We start from the raw sequence: 17,737 nt of genomic DNA on the forward strand, positions 1-17,737 counted from the left end.
CTTGAATCATATTTGTGAACAGTATCCAATGCATTTTAGTTTGTTTCAAATGATATTTCAAAAGTCCAATACACACATTAAAAAGAAACTCATACTTATTGGGAAAGTGTGCATATGTTTGGTGACATCATTAAAAATCACTATAAGAATAAAATATATATATTTATGATATGTATCCTTTTTAATTATAAATAATTATGATAATCAAAACAGAAAAAATTATCATTGAAAATTTGAAATATTGTCTTTAGAATTCATAGTCTTAGTTTTAGAAAATAATTGAGACAATGTGAAATATTAAAGTCATTCATTTTACCATTATTTATTGAGTGCCCACACTTCTATAGAATTCTCCACGTATGATACAAGTATTGAGAATGGTTCTGTGCTCAATGAACACAGTTTGAACTGGCAGAGACATATATAAATACTATGAAAAAGGATGAAATGAGCAGGATCAAGGTATAGTACAGAGACAGGGCAAATAAATATATCCATAATTAGTGGAGTAAATAGCAACTATATACAAACAGGCACATAAACTTTTTTCAGGAAGAGATGGGATGAGGATGGATACAAGGAAATGTAGTCCATAGGAAAACCTCTAAGCAAAGCACAGCATTTTAAGGGATTACTAAAATTGTTTTTTTATTGTTGGAACAAAGAGGGAGTTTATAAGATGGTACTGGGTAAGAAGGCAGGAAAGACCACATCATAAAGAGCGTTGCTAATTTCTCAAATGGAGAAAAGGTGTTCAAAGCTTTTTGGTGGTCACAAAACATGGCCAAGAGCGTTGTATTATGGTCTTCAAATTCTAACCAAATACTTTTAATAGATTGACAATAAGAGATTTTTAAGTAATGGAGGATATTGATTACATAAATTTTAAAAATATTGTCACTAGCTTCAGTGTGAGAGCTAAGTCTAGGATGAAGAGAGTGGGGAACTGGGAACAGACAGCCCAGATCAGCGAGAACAATTAGAAAGGTTAATGCAGGGATCCCTGGGTGGCACAGCAGTTCAGCGCCTGCCTTTGGCCCAGGGTGTGATCCTGGAGACCCGAGATCAAATCCCACCTGGTGCATGGAGCCTGCCTCCCTCCACCTGTGTCTCTGCCTCTCTCTCTCTTTCTGTGTGACTATCATAAATAAATTAAAAAAACAAAAAAAAGAAAGGTTAATGCAGTAATCGCAACAGGAAATCATAAAGTCTTAATTATAAGCAATGGCAATGGGAAGGGAAAAGTGACAGGATTTTAGAAATATTGAAAGGGAAAATGTAAATTGAGTTACTACAATAAAATAAATGATAGGAAATAAACTAGGGCAGACAAAAGGCATGTGACTTGGCATGTTACAAAATCGATTACCGAATTTCAAGATTTGCTAATGTCAGGTCCAATTTAAATATACTTTTTTTCCTGAAACATTTTTCTCATTCCTTCATCTAGCAAAATCTGACTGATGACTTAGGCTTTAGTTCAACTATATCTGATTTGAAGGTCTTCTTAAATACAATAGCCTATATTAGGCGTCCTTTTGTGCATTTCTCTCTTACCTTTTTCTGAAAATTTAGTAGAATAATTATTACTTTCCATTTTTTTCTCCTTCTCACTAAGATATAAGATCCATAAGTGATAGATCTTTGTCTGTATCATTTCACCTAGACGCCCTTGCTGCTGACATAGCAATTTGAGCATTCATGCCGTGATAAATATTTGTAAAGGAAATAACTTTTTAAAAAGAAATAAATAAGCATGAATATTACACATGTATAAATATGAACTATGCTTTATAAATTTAAGAGATAAAAATCTACATTTCTTTTGTGACTTAAATCTCAAGAATAAATTCCTACAATATATACTTCTGAGCAACCCTAAGAGGACATTTTGGACTTCTATGCTCATGATATATGTGATTTCTTTAATCGTGTCTCCCCTGTGAGTTATATTACTTGCTCTATAGAGTGCGGGGGCAGCCATTTTGCTTCTCAGAGCAGTGCAAGTGTTGGTTTTGATATGTGGCTTAGTCCTTAGCTATCTTTAAGATCATTTTTCTTCACATATGCAGTTATAACCTTTGAGAATTTCTAAAGCATTTCTAATCTAATACATCCTGATTTAGAGAGCTGAGAGCTGAATGAAAAGTATTCAAGGAGAAAGATGCTTACCATAATATGATTCTTAGCTCAAAAATTCATTCATCCATAGCTTTAAAAAGACCCAAGACAACCGACCTTCAGGTCAGGGGAGCAAGTCACATATTATAGAGAAGGACGATCTGAGCCTATAAATAATTTCCTGCAGTTTATCATTTCTCTTTAAAGAAATAATAGGTTTAAAGTGTAGTAACTGTGGACCCAAAGGAAACATTTTTTCGTATCGCTTTACTATAATAGTTTTTAAAAGGCCCAGAGAGTAATGGAAAGTAGATAGCACTCCCTGCCTTGCTTTGCCCCTTATCTGTCTATTGAGTTGATAGTTAAGCAAATCTAGCCAGTTCTTTTTGTAACAAATGATTAAAAATCTGAGGAGCTTTCATTGGCATAAGATGTGATGGGTTTCTTTCTCTGTCACTCTAATCCCACAAAAGAATTTATTTTTTGATCAATTTTAACTATGTTGATAAGACAAAATAGAATCACATAGTTGTTTTCCTTTGGAGTATTTACTAAAATACCCATATTTTCAGATATTTAAAAGAATCTGGATTTTTAAAAAAATCATGTGCGCACAATGTTTACATTTGAAAAACATAGGCTGTATTCCTACCTGGCTATGAAACTTGGAGAAATAAAACCAGTCTCTGAACATTACATTTTGCCAGGCACAATGAGAATGATGTATTTGATGACTCCATGTCCATTTACTCTATCCAGTACTTAGTTACAAGCAATAAGATCTGATCTAGTTTAAGGGAAAAAGAAACATTGAAAGATGTTATGTAGTCTACCTTATCTCCAGGAAGACATAAGATTAGGCTTTACCCCTGACCATCCAAGAATACTCCACTGCAACCCCAAAGACATTTTTGCTGTAGCTATTGAGAGCAGCAATCAGGCCTGGGATCAAATAGCACCAATTCTGCCTCTGTCATTGCTGAGTTGAAAGACAGGTCTCTGACCCTACCCTTGCTGGAATGAACTCGTCTTACTTCTAAATCAAAATCTTACCCATCAGCCTGATAAAAGGAGCCAGGCCACAGTGCTTATGATCTAGTACAAGAGAAGGCTAAAAGTACTTTCTGGTGTGTATTTCAGAACACATGGGGACAGATCATTCTTTCCATAAATGTAGAAAGGGTACTCAAAAGTTTTTGGTGATTGCAAAACACAAAGTGAAGTTTCACCATACACCTTCAGTCCTGAAATGAGGGATATCTATATGGGAAAAGAAATTTTTTATGTAATTAATTAAATGTTTTGCTTTACATGGAGCTGAACTGACATCATGGAAATAGTTTTGACTACCAATGTTCTCAGTAACAGAAGAGCATTGAGCTTTCTTTTTATACAAGGCCTTTGTTTAGGAATTAGAGTTTGCAAAGAGGTCCTCTTGCTTCTTCATAGTTTGCTAACTGAAGACTTGACAGCACCAACACAATCAGCTGAAAAGAAAAGCAAGTAGTCAACAAGATATTTTATCACATGATTCACCCTGACAATTTGAGTAATAAAAAAAAAGCAGCTAGTTATCTACTGAATGATAAACTATAGACATTTCAATTATTTTTAAGGCTAGAAGGCAAAAAAATTGGTAAACATCTGGAAATCCAGAGCATCTTGAGGGTCAAAAATGTGATATTTCTTTCTAGATTTTGACAAAATGTGTCTAATTTGATTTATTTTTAATCATTTTTGTATTTGTTAGGTAATCTATAAATATTTAATTTTTTTATCCATGACACTTTCTTCCTATTAATACATCAAGTAAATGAGTAAATGCATAATTATGAAATTATTTTGAAAGTCTAGTTAAGAAAATTAGACTTTTGTTTCCCTTCCATGGAGTAGTATTTGCAATCATTCTGAAACTATAAATTGAGTTTTAATCAGGGTTCCCTTTGCATATTATCTATATTTTTGCCAGAGTTGTGTTGCTCAGTGGTTGTCAGTTTTAGTCCTTGTAGGTAACCAGCTGTTCTCTTGTTGTATATCCTGCAGGGTGGATCTGAGCATGCAACTTCTTTGAGGCTAACATGAATTTCATGCTAGGATTAGTTCAAAGGTATATGCATTCCTTTTGCATCTCTCTACACCACTCTACTCTGACACTTATTTTTTATTAATTGGCAGAAATATTCCTGTCACAAAAATGAAGCTCATAATGTCTACATGAGTGGAAACACCATTTGTTAATATTTATCAGTTAATATCACAGGTTGGTTCAATCTGTTTGCAAATTTGTTTTTAAATCATTCATGTATTTATATTGTGGATAGTGTCAGCAAGTGACTGGAATTCTTTTCTTTTATTGCCTGTGGTTCTTGGTCACAGCACTTCAAAGAATGAGGAGGTAGACCAAATGAAGAGTGGTGCACAGCAAGGTTGATTGAGTGATAGCAGAGCTTATTGAATGATACTACAAAGCTCCTGAAGAGGAAAGTGACCCGACAGGGTTGCCACCAGATTTTCTGAATGTTGACATTTAGAAGCTAATATCTACCGAGTATTTCATGCCAGACAATATTAAGAATGTTTCATCTATATTATCTTAATTATTTCATTATTATTTCTTAAGAATAGATGTTATTATTATTCCCGTATTATAGTATAGAAACAGGCAAAGGAGTAAGTTAACTTGTTCCAAATGAAAAAGATTCTAAGTCAAGTGGATTTCCCAGAGGAATCAAACATTTTGTTTTGTTTTCTTTTTCCCATAGGAACTACTTAGACAACTACTAGGATGAATTTCCTTCTCACTTAACACAAAAGCCTTGTTTCTATATCTGTAATAAGAGTTAATACCATCTTGAGGATATTAGAAAGGATTTAATAAATGTTTGCTCTTTATGAATGTTTTAGTTCCTCTGATTAGGAGACCACATAAATATATGGAAGTTATTAACAACAAAATATTGATATAAGCATTATAATATCATCAGAATCACTCACAAGGAACAGAATAATAATGAGAATTCTTGAGTATTTATCCCAAGGTCTAGTGATTCCTTATGTTTATTTATTATGTTTACATTTATTTTCTCATTATATCATTTAAAATGCAACAATAGTGCTGCTCTAATGTCCCTGTCCAGCTATGCTGCTAGAAACTCTCCCTGCACATCCCATATCTTTTGCTTGCCAAACAGTAAGCAGTTCATGTAATGCATGGGGGCACCTGGCCTGCAAAATGATTATCATTTACTTCCTGGATGACCAATTCAGGTACAGTAATTAGAAAAGTAACAAGGTCAAAAGGAAATCCATTTATTGTGCACTCATTTGCACCTTACAAAATGATTCAAACGATATTTATCCTTTGGAATGCATACATAAACTCAGTCTTGCTAAATTGTTTATTTTGTAAGTTATATTTGCAAATGAACATGAATTAAGTAAAAAATGAGTGTCTTTAAATCTATGAAATGAGAGTCCATAGTAAGAGAATAACTTCCTATTATCAAAGGTTTTCCTAGTTGACTAGCTTGATTTTAAATTAAAACTTCTATAATTTTATAGATTCAGAAAATATTATGCTATTTTACCCATAGGATATAGAGGATAGAGTTAGAATATGTATGTAGAGTAAGTAATTATAGAACCACTCATCAGTCTTCCAGTGTTTGTCATGGAATGTAAGCCCCTCATGAGTTTATTTTGTTTATTTTGTAAACAGAATAATTGAAATACTTTAGAGCTAGCTAGAATCAAATCCTAAAACAAAGGAATGATTCTAGTAGCAAAACAGAAATTGGGACCATTAACAACATAAAAGTTAAGGACAAAATGCATTTTATAAAATTCTTAGCCTTAATTTAATTTAAGTTTAAAGTAAATTAAGTTTAAAATGTGATACAAAGTTGTGTAGGTGACAAAAGAATGTAGTGTTACAAATAACCTCAATTTTAGACACAATAGTAAATACATTCTGTGTCGTTAGCTTTAATTTTATAACATTTTTAAAATTTACCTCAATATGAGTGGCTTACAAAATTCTGTTTTTTTCTCAAAAACTTATTTTGAACATGAAATCATTTTACAATAAAGCTTTAATGTGTACATTTAAACAACAGAACTTGTGGGACACCTGGGTGGCTCAGCGGTTGAGTGTCTGCCTTCAGCTCAGGGTCTGATCCGAGGGTCTGGGGATTGAGTCTGGGGATTGGGCTCCTTGCCTGGAGCCTGCTTCTCCCTCTGCCTATGTCTCTGCCTCTCTCTCTCTGTGTGTCTCTCATGTATAAATAAAATCTTTAATAAATAAATAAAATAAATAACAGAAGTTGTGTATCATGTGTAATGGCCAACTTTATGTGTCCACATGGCTAGACTACAGTATTCAGTCATTTATTTAATCATCACTAATCTGATTGCTGCTATGAAGGTATTTTGTAGGTGTGGTATGATATAATAGTATTTATTGATTTCTGCCCCCCCCCCCCCCCCAGTTCCTGTCACAGGGCTCCTGCCTCTTATAATTTCCTAAGTGATAAGAGAACTGGGAATATCTTTTATTCTAATATTTGGTCTTTGACCTGTTTTTTTTTTTTTTTTAACTTTATTTATTCATGAGAGAAAGGCAGAGACATAGGTAGAGGAAGATGCAGGCTGATGTGGGACTCCATCCCAGGATTTGGGGATCACACCCCAAGCTGAAGGCAGACACTCAACCACTGAGCCACCCAGGCATCCCTTTTACTTTGTTTTTGATCCAGGGCTCCTATAATCCTTGTAATTCCCTGGGTGATTGGAGTGTCTTTGTTCTAATGAAGCAACTATAGGTGGGCTCCTGGATGGCTCCTAGATGAGGGCTGGTCCCTGGAAAGACCAAGTCATAATTAGGAGCTAGGAATTTTAAGCCTCACCTCTATTGTCTTGGAAAGGGAGAAAGGCTAGAAATGGAGGTAATGATCAATTAGGCCTACACGACAAAGCCTCCATAAAAATCTAAAAAGTGCTTTCCAGATTGATAAATACATCCTTATACCAGCAGAGTGATGTACCTGAATTCCACAGAAAGAGAAGTTTCTGAGCTTGGAACCCTCCTAGACATTGCCTTATGTATCACTTCATGGGGCTATTCATCTCTACCCTCTACCATATGCTTTAATAAACTGGTAAATGTAAGTGTATTCCTAAATTCTGTGAGCTAGTCTTGCAAATTACTTGAGAGTGAGGGGTGGCTCATGGGAACCACATGGGAACTTCATTTATAGCCAGTAGGTCAGAAGCACAACTGGGGTGAGAGCAGCCTTGTGGGTCAAATTCATTAAACCTGTGGGATCTGACACCTTAGCCAGGTAAATAGTCTCACAATGGAGTTAAATTGTAGGACACTAGTCTGGTGTTGCAGAAAAGTGCTTGCTGAAGGAAACCTCACACACATCTGGTATCAGATGTGAGTGTAGTAGTAGTGAGAATAATGGAGAAACACAGGAAGAAGACTTGAGTTTTTTCCAAAACATAAAATTATACTATCACTTGACTTCAAGTAAAATAGATTACCCTCCATAATATGGGTAGTTTTCCTCCAATCAGTTGAAGGCCTTATGACTTTGGAATTGGATAATGGGTAAGGGCTGGAAGAGTTTTGAGGTAGATGATAAAATTGCCTAGGTTACCTTAAAAAAGACTGTTGGTAGAAACGTAGACATTAAAGGCCATCCTGCTGAGAGCTCAGAAAAAAAAGTGAGGAGAGTTGCAAATAAGCATCCATCTTTAAGAACACATACATCGTCAGGGACAGACTGTTGGTAGAAGTATAAAATTAAAGGTGCTTCTGGTGATGTCTCACATAGAAATGAGATGCATGTTGATAGACATTAAAGGAAAACGACTCTTTTTAATAAATAGCAAAAAAAAAAAAAAGGCTAAATTGTGTTCTAGTATTGGGTGAAAAGTAGAACTTATAACCAGTTTGATTTTTAGCTGAGATTTCCAAGCAAAGTATAGAAGATGTGACTTGGTTACTCCTTGCTGCTTATAGTAAAGTGCAAAAAGAAAGGGTTGAATTTAAGAAGAAACTATTATGGGGTACCTGGGTGGCTCAGTCAGTTAAATGTATGCCTTTGGCTCGTTCATGATTGCAGGGTCCTGAGATCAAGCCCTGCATTGGGCTCCCTGCTCATCAGGGAGCCTGCTTCTCCTTTTCCTACTCCCTTGCTTATGTGCACGCTCTCTCTCTCTTGCTCTCTCTCTCTCTCTCTCTCTCTGTCAAATAAATAAATAAATAAATAAATAAATAAATAAATAAAATCTTTTAAAAAATAGAAGAAACTGCAAATCAAAAAAGAACTGGAACTCAATGATTTGGAAAACTCTCAGCCTATCTGCATTGCAAAAGAGGTGAATGTCTGTCCTGGGGGAAATACCTAGGGGGTGGGTAGACTGCTGTGCTGGATTAGGTTAAGATTTGGGGGGATATTGGGATAGGCTAAATGACCTCTTCATGTGGGACAGACATGAATTTCAGATAGGGAGCAGAAGGAAAACTATTCTGAATTAAATAGCATCTCCATATATCTAATAAGGTTTTCCAGAACTCATGTTTACCCAGAACCCCAGAATGTCACCTTTTTTTGGAAATGGAGTTCTTGTAGTTGTAATTACTTAACATAAATTTGTTTGTTTGTTTGCTTGCTTGTTTTGAGAGAAAGAGAGGTGGGGTAGAGGAAAAGGGAGAGGAAGAGAGAGAATCCCAAGCTGACTCCTCACTGAGCACAGAGCTAGACATGGGGCTCAACCTCACGACCCTGAGGTTAGGTCCTGAGCTGAAACAAGAGTTCAACACTCAACAACTGAGTCACCCATGTTCCTAAAGATAAGTTTATATTCGTTTAGAGTAGGCTCTAAATCCAGTTGACCAATGACCTTAAATGGGGAGGGAACTTTGGAAACACACACAGGGAAGATGGCCATATGAAGATAATGGCAGAGACTGGAGTCACAGAATGCCACAGAATGCCAAGTATTGCTGGCAACCATCAGAATCTTAAAGAGAGGCATGGACCAGAGTTACCCTCTGAACCTTCAGAGAACCGTCATTACATACCCTTTAATTTCAGACTTCTGGCCTGGTATGTGAGAGAGGAAATTTCTGTTGTTTTAAGTCACTTGGTTTGAGGTATTTTGTTATGGCAGCACTAGGAAACTAATATCTCATGTAATAAAATTTAGTTTAATTTGAGACTATGAACAGTAAATTTATTATCCAATGTTTTCACAAGTAAAGTTAAAATAAATTTCTTATACTTTCTAAGTCATGTATCTCAGGAAGAACAAAATGTGTGAAAAAAAACAAAGATTAAAATTCTTAGTGACTTCACATTCAGTGAAGAAATATACTTAAATAATAAAATACCAGTAAGTGGGGCATGCCAATTTATTCCATTTTGATGAAAGATCTGTTTACTTTAAATGGAAATAATTCAACGTGATGTCTTTAAATATTATTTGCCTCTAAACTGCTTTTTACCTATAATCAATCTTTTAATATGTGTTTCTTTTATTAAGTCTATAAAATCTAAATATATTTGTATAAAAAGAGCTTAGAGCTTAGCAGCTTGCTAGAGGCACAGATGTCAAATGGTATACTTTTAAATGAATGATTATGAAGAATTTTAGCTGCATTTTTAAAAATAAACTGTGAATTAGAGCAGCTATTATACAAGTAATAGAAATAATTACTGATTATCAGAATGTAATATATCTAATAGGACATAAAATAATAGTATTTGGGGAACTAAAGAAGCACTGAGGTTGTATTTTCTATTCAAATGAATTAAACTTATTAAAAATATGATTCATAATATATTGCATTTGTCTCTGGGTAAGAAAAAGGGCACATTTCATTATCAAACTTTCTTCTTATCTTTTCCAATTACCCTGCAGCATTAAGAAAACACATTTTCCCACTTTTAATTAAAGTCACACATGATCAGCTTTAACTGGTAAGCACAAATAAACCTTTATAACTTTTATGTTGTTTAGTGCATCTACAAATATCCAAAGCCTCTAAAATATTTTGTTGCTGATAACAGCCTATTAAAATAAATTAGAAAAAAATATAGGGTGATTTTTTTCCCCTAAATTTAGATGTAAATACTGAATTCAACTTGCCATAATTTCACCCAATATAATAAATTAATATTTTTAATTTTTTACATATCACTTTCTAAATAGAAGGGTCTTTTTTTTTACTTTAAACTTTAATTTTATGTTTTATAACCTTTTTTTTCCCTAGGAAGCAGAATTTACCTTCATAATCATTGTAAGGAAAATGCTAACTTATCAATCATATATTATATATTGGACATTCTGTTGTATCCAGATACATTAATACAAATCTTCCCTCAATAAATGAATATGAAAGGCAAGTCATATCTATGTTCCATTATAAATGAAACACATAAAAGCATGACAGGAATCTCAGAAGCTGAGAAGAGTTAAAAGGTACCGGGTGGGTTAGAGGAGGATACATTTCAAATAATATATTTGAGGTCAAAAGGATGGAGCTCAGGTGGTGACCACTGCCATATTCTAAACAAGTTATGACAATGGCTTAGACTAGAAATGGTGATGAAAACTGGTTTGATTCTGAAGGTTGAACAAATAGGAAACACTGAAGGAATGCATATGGATTTAAGTGAAAGAGAATCAAAAATTGTTTTTTTTTTTCTTTTTTTCTTTTTATCTTTAAAGTATATTGTCTTTTACTGAACTTGAGAAGGCTTGGGGTGTGTTTAGAGGGAATCAAATTTCTTTTGTACATATTAGGCTTAGAATTATTATTAGGCATCTAAGTTGAGACACAGAGTGGACAGTGGATTTATGAGTCAGAGTCCAAGGGAGATTTAAATTTTAGAGCCATCAGCCTTTAATAATTTAAATAATAATTAAATTAAATAATTTAATAATAATTAAAACCATGTGATTGGTTAGATCATAAAAGAGTGAGTCTAGATCAGGATTTCTCAACTTTGGTAATACTTATATGGCAAACTGGATAAATCTTTGTTTTGGAAGGGTGTCCTGTTCATCATGGGTTTTTATCAACATCCCTGGTCTCTACCCACAATATTCTAGGAGCAATCCATAGTTGTGGCAATCCAAAATGTTATCAGATATTGCCAATTTCCCTGGAAGCACCATTGTCTCCCACTTAGAATCACTGCTCTAGGTAAAAACAAAGCAAAACAAAAAACAAAAGACTCCAAAAATTTTTAGGATCCTCCAATATTTATGAGTTAGGGAGACCTGGAGAAACCTGCAAAGTATCTGCATAGAGACCAGAAAGGAAAAAGAAGATTCAATTAGGAACAGTCCTCTGAAAGGCAAGTGAAGAATTTGCCACAAGAAGAGAAGAAAACTGTGTCAAAAGCTGTGGTTTGGTTAAGCAATGACTGAGATAAGACTTGCCAATTGTTTTAGGGACATCCAGATGACTGGAAATCTTATCAAGAACACTCTTGGTAGAGTAGTGTGGGAATCTGGATATTTTCACTATGTCAGATTATATCCCACAGATTACATGAAGATCATAGTTCAAATTGCAACAGAGAGATCAGACTTAACCACTAGAACCCATCAGTCAATCTTAGCATCACTGAAAATGGAGCTAACAGTAGCATGTTCCCATGAGTTGATGTTATCAATAAAGTAGTATATAATATTCTAGCCACAAAGTTGAATCCAAATTAATCAAGCTTCTAGATATAACTGACAGTTTGCAGAAATACTGGAATTAAAAGAATAGATTAAATGACAACATAATGAAACAATTAGGGATTTTTTTTTAATGGAGCATTCTACAAAACATTTGATATCAGTAATAATTCTATGACATTGATATAAAGGGTAAAAGGGTACTCAAGAATAAAATAGGCTTAAGACACATAAAAATGCAACTTGTAGACCTTGTTTGGATCCTGACTTTTTTAAACAAGCATGAAAAAATGAAAGACTTGAAAAGATTGGAGTATAGAGTGAATATGGGTGATAGAAAGAGCTATTTTTTTAAAGCTCTTTCTGTTGTTGGGTTTAATCATGGACTGATTGTGGTATAAAATGTGAAGTAATAATAATAATAATTTTAATAATAAAAATAATAATAATAATTTTTGTAATAAAAAGCCTATCTCCATTTTGGAATGTTTGACTACTGATATCTTCTAGGCCTCACTGCTCCTTCTTCCTTTTGGGTCTCACTTCTTCCTTTTGGGTTTCACTTCTGAGTTTACTGATAAGAAAGCCCAAGTACCTCCTCTTTGGTGGTGGTGGGAGATTCAAAACATGTAAGCCCATGAATACTGGTGGGAAACCTACCCCAGCCCCCATATCCCTGGTTACAATAAAAATCACAAGCTAGTCTTTTGTCCTTGTTCCCTCAAGCCATATCCAGGCCAACTCAGAACATATGTGTTCTTTCCAAATGCCTTATCATGTGATTAATAAATTTTCATACACTTTTTAAAAAGATTTTATTTATTTATTTATTTATTTATTTATTTATTTATTTATTTATGTATATTGAGCACAAGAGTAGAGGCAGTGGGAGGAGGGGAGGGAGAGGGACAAGCAGACTCTGAGCTGAGCATGGAGTCCAACACAGGACCCTGAGATCACCTCCTGAGCCAAAGCCAGGAGTCAGACACCTAATCAACTGAGCCACCCAACTTTTCATATGCTTTTGATGTGTGTGTGAGTGTGTATGCTGTCTTCAGTCTCAATATCTGAATCAAATTTTGAATGAGAGGCCTCCCAGAATGTCCATAACAGGAAGCAGTGCTATGACATCTAAAATGTACTGTAATATACTATGAGAGAAAAAAAGAAAGGAAGGAAAATAGGAAGAAAAAAAACAGGCAATAATATAGATGGACAAACTATAAGCATCGTGATGCATTGCTAATATACTCTAATTTCATGATTTAAGTAATACCAGAGTTATGGTGAAGGGGATAACATATCCTTCTCTTCTTGAGTTCAACAGAGTCCACTGCTATAGTATTATTTTCCTTTGGGTACTAATATCTGTTCTCACTACATACATGGGCATGTCCAGACATATACTGTCCTGGTCTTGTTACCTTGTGTACTGAAGTTATAAGGCTCTAAACTCCAGTAAATCATGGATTTATTCCAGTACCCTGGTCCTTTAGCACAATATTGGCTTAACCTCTTTTCTAAAGAATGGCTATGATTCCTATAGACCATAAGCAGTTTCCACTCTCTACCATGAAACCACACAAGGTTACCATCTCTAATTCACTTTTCCCAGGTTACAGTGAAAAACTCTGCAAGACATTCCCTTCTCAGAATTCCAATCAAGAGAATTGGAGTAATTCCACTTTACACTGGGATATTCATATCTACCCAATGATCTGTGTGTCATCACCAGAGCAGTGGAGGGTAAGAACCACTCACCACTCTCTCAGTCACTTATATTCTTTCTCTCTAGGCTTCTCCCCAAGTCCGGAAAGGCTTTCCCAGCCTGCTAGGAAATTGTCTCTTATTCTATGCTTTGTGGTAGAACTCTGTGTTCTGTTTACCAAACTTTGATACTTGCCTCCATCAACCCCAACAGAGTTTTGTAAATAAGAACTTTGGCTTTCACAAGTATTCCTGTCAGAGACAATTTTAAAAGACTTAACTAGACATCAAACACTTAATTTTCTGCCAAAGCAACCTCCTTCACCTCTTTTCCCAAAATACTGCAAAAGATGCCTCCATCTATATGGTCCCAGATTGTAAGGCAGCAAGAATTACTGCAAATTAAAAATACACTGGATCTTTTTTCAAAATCTATTTTTTCATGTCTACTTCCAGACAATCACATTCTCCAGCTATATTAAAAATTCTAAATATTCACCAATACTGACATTATTCATGTAAACAAGCCTATAAATTAACTGTAAGTGTATCTAGCAAAAAGGATTCTCCAATTCCTTGCTTGTCCACATATTAATTTATTTTATGTAAGAAAAATTTATGAAGTACCCAACATTTAGATATCACTTAAAATATTTATGGGACACCTGGATGGCTCGGTGGTTGAGCATCTGCCTTCAGCTCAAGGCATGATCCTGGGGTCCTGGGATCAAGTCCTATATCAGGCTCCCCACTCGGAACCTGCTTCTCCCTCTGCCTATGTCTCTGCCCCTCTCTCTCTGTCTCTCATGAATAAATAAACTAAATCTTTTAAAGAAATTTAAAGCTACAAAATCAAATAAAATACATCTTTTCCCTCAAGAAACTCACAGTTGAGATGACAAATAGTTTAATGAATCGGTAATTATGAAAAAATGTAGAAATAGGTATGTATTGTATACAGGACTTTGTGGAACATTGACTATCTGCAACTTATCTAGACAAGAAGAGTTAAGTGCACCTTGGCCTTTCTTTTAAAGGAAGTTGGCCAGTTGGAAAGATAATAGGCAGTCTGGGTAACAGTCTGGTTACTGTAATTAGTGACAGGTAAAACCATAGGAGGATAAAAGTAAGAAACCAGGCACAGAATGATGAGGAGTGAACTGAGATTTAAAGGAATACCAGTAATTAGAAGATGAGACTAACAATCTTGCAAGAGATTGAGAACGTCAGAGAATTTGAATGTAGAATGTATGGGCTTAATATATATAAAAAAGAATGTTTCAAGCCATGCCCTCCTATTCCTTAGGTCACCAACTACATGCAAATTTCTCTAGGTGCACTACTGAATCCTGTAGTTAATTACATCCTTCTCTAATACTATATTTTAAAATTACTACAATTACAGTTTTTCCTTCCTAGGAAATACATTTTCTTTTTAAAAAAGATTTATTTATTTATTTATTTTAGAGAGAGAGGGAGAGCACATGCATGTGAGCGGAGGGAAGGATAGAGGGGGAGAGAGAGAAGGAGAGAATGTCAAGTAGATCCCTTGCTGAGCACAGAGCCCAATGCAAGGCTGGATCTTGTGACTGAGATCATGACCTGAGATGAAATCAAGAGTCAGACACTTAACTGACTGAGCCACATAGATACTGAGAATAAATTTTCTGAGGGCAGCAACTAGGGTTAATCTTTACTGGCAGGCACAGTAATTTTCACTAAGATATTGCCAACAAATATATTTGTTCGGGTAAAGAGAGACAGAGGATGAAATGAATAGACCCAAGAGCATAAAAAAAAGTCTCAGATCATAAGTTGAAAATGTAACCTAAATTTATAGTGGGTAAACATTGGTGCCTCTAACAACATTTTTAGTAAAGTGATGAGGGTTGGTATTAGATTGGAGGGTTTAGAGCATTAGGGGGAAGTGAAGACTTGAGATCAATAAATGTAAATATAGATTGTGAACAGCTGCATGAGAATAATAAGAGGCAGAACAGTACTAGGAGGAGGCTGAGGGTAAAGGGAAGATTTAATTTTGTTTTGTTTTCCTGTCTTCCTAAGGATAAAGACTTAAACGTACTTCAACACAGACAAAAAGGAGTGAGGCCAAATGGGTGTATTGAAGATATAAATTATCCTGAACCACCAAGTAAACTTTATCTTCTAAGGCTAAGGGAAAGGAAATATGTATTCAAGTGTTAGTGAAGTTTTTCTCTTGTGATAGATTTCACCTAAGAGCTCCAATTTTCCCTATAAGGCATGAGGCAAGGTAATGATCAAAGTATTGTGGATCATGGTAAATATTTGTAATATAGTCTTGGTGGGAATAAGAGATTGAGGCACTTAAACAATAAAATAAATTTTAGTGGTCCTAAAATTCTGGCTGTAGTTAGTCCACATATTTGTTTTTTCACGAGTCTACATAACCATATATTTTCCTCCAATAGTGATTAACCTCCCAGGGCTAGTAGCAGAGAAATTAGTTATAGCATTGGTTCAGGGAAGTTTAGATAATCCCAATAGATTGTAGGAGGGAGGAAAGGTCAGAAGATGCTGTGATAATATAAGCAACTTCCATAGCAGTGCATGTAATCCATGAGTTTTGAAAATAGTTTTGTGATAGACCTAAATTGGTTGTTAAACTGTCCCTAAGCTATCATAGACATTCAGAGACATGACAGGAGAATGTTTCTGATTACCTGAGAGATGTCCTGGAATGAAGTGTACCTACTGGATTATAGAAGACAAAAGGTTTACAGCCAGACTGCTGGAAACTCATAAGAGCATGTGCAGAAAACAGAAGAAGAAATGATGATGGAGCGAACCTCAAAATCCACTCCTTGCTGTGTGGATCATGTTTGATGGTAGTAATTCCACAGTGGAGGACCATAGGAGAATGTGCTCTCAGGAGAGATCAATGTTTCAATCAGAGCAAGCAGTTGGCCGAGCTTTGTGTGAAGGGTGAGGGGTGGGGGGGAGTGACTGGGCAAGTTTATTTACAACTTTGCAAGGGTTCCTAAGAGCCAAGGGAAATCACTACTGGGAAGTCTCTGAGGTTTTCAGTGCTGCAAGAAGATGAGAAAATAAGAGAGCATAAGAATTTGTTGAGGATAGAAGGGATATCTCCCCAAGGAATAAAAGGATGGGGACATTTTTAAATGTGACTGGATTCAAATATTATAATTCTGATGGAAGTCATTGTGGGAACAGAGTTGATCTCAAATAATATCTGGCCTGCTGAATGGTACAAATGAGTGACAATATCCATACTCTTACCAGGAATGTTCTATTCTAATGGAGGAAACTTAATAAAACAGTAGACATACCGCTTTTTAGTACAAGGAATATGTCAAGGTATTCAAGAGTAGACAGAGTATTGCTTTAAGTGAATGATCTGCTTAAACTTAAAAAAAAGATCTAGACCTCTGTCCTAAGATTGGGGTTAGGAATCTGTTTCAATCAAGAGCATATCATAAGAATGATGCTTATCTGAGGAAGTGAGTATCATCTACCATATATCATAAATAAGAAAATAAAAATTAATTGAAAGGCAATATTTTTAAGTAATAACACTTCAACATTATATAATGCAATTTCTATCAGTTTTAGTGTTTAATTTTGCAGTATGTACTAGTCAAGGTTCTTGAGAGAAACAGAACAAATAGGAGATAGGTGATAGATAGATGATGATAGATAGATGATAGATGATAGATAGATAGATAGATATCTAAATAGATTCTAATAAATTGGATCACACAATTATAGAGGCAGAAAAGTCCAAAATCTGCAGGATGGGCCAACAGGGTGGAGATCAGGGAGGAGTCCATGCTACAGATCAAATCTGAGGGCTTTCTGCTGTAGGATTCCTGATTACTTAGGGGAGATCAGTCTCTTGTTCTATTCAGATCGTCAATTGATTTGCATGAGGCACACCACATTATGGAGGGCAATTTGCTTTACTCAAATTCCAACAATTTAAATGTTAATCTCATCTCCAAAAACTCTCACAGAAATATTCAGAATAATATTTGACCATATATCTGGGCACTGCGGCCCATCAAGTTGACATATAAAATTAACCATCGTATAGTAGAATTGGTCTACAACCATTGATCATCCCTGAATTTTGTAGTTTATGTATACATCAGAAAATTGCCATCTTTAAACACTGCATAGGATTAAATATGTAGGGCAGCCCAGTGGC

The 17,737-nt window shown here is 35.1% G+C and overlaps 2 long non-coding RNA genes across 3 annotated transcripts in view; one reads left to right on the forward strand and one right to left on the reverse strand.

Moving 5' to 3' along the window:
• Positions 1-2,811: 2,811 nt before the first annotated feature.
• LOC144301603 (uncharacterized) lies at positions 2,812-13,669 on the reverse strand. Its single transcript, XR_013368366.1, has 3 exons — positions 13,585-13,669; positions 7,782-7,907; positions 2,812-3,608 (listed from the first exon to the last, which is right to left on the reverse strand). It is a non-coding gene; the product is annotated as an uncharacterized LOC144301603 (long non-coding RNA).
• Positions 13,460-17,737, forward strand: part of LOC144301602 (uncharacterized) — a 28,761-nt gene continuing 24,483 nt past the window's right edge. For both annotated transcript variants that reach the window (XR_013368365.1, XR_013368364.1), the window contains exons 1-2: positions 13,460-13,569; positions 15,595-15,802. This is a non-coding gene — a long non-coding RNA (uncharacterized LOC144301602). The remainder of the gene's footprint in view (positions 13,570-15,594; positions 15,803-17,737) is intronic.

The sequence above is a fragment of the Canis aureus genome, chromosome 30 (assembly GCF_053574225.1).
Source record: "Canis aureus isolate CA01 chromosome 30, VMU_Caureus_v.1.0, whole genome shotgun sequence".
NCBI classification, from domain to species: Eukaryota; Metazoa; Chordata; class Mammalia; order Carnivora; family Canidae; genus Canis; species Canis aureus.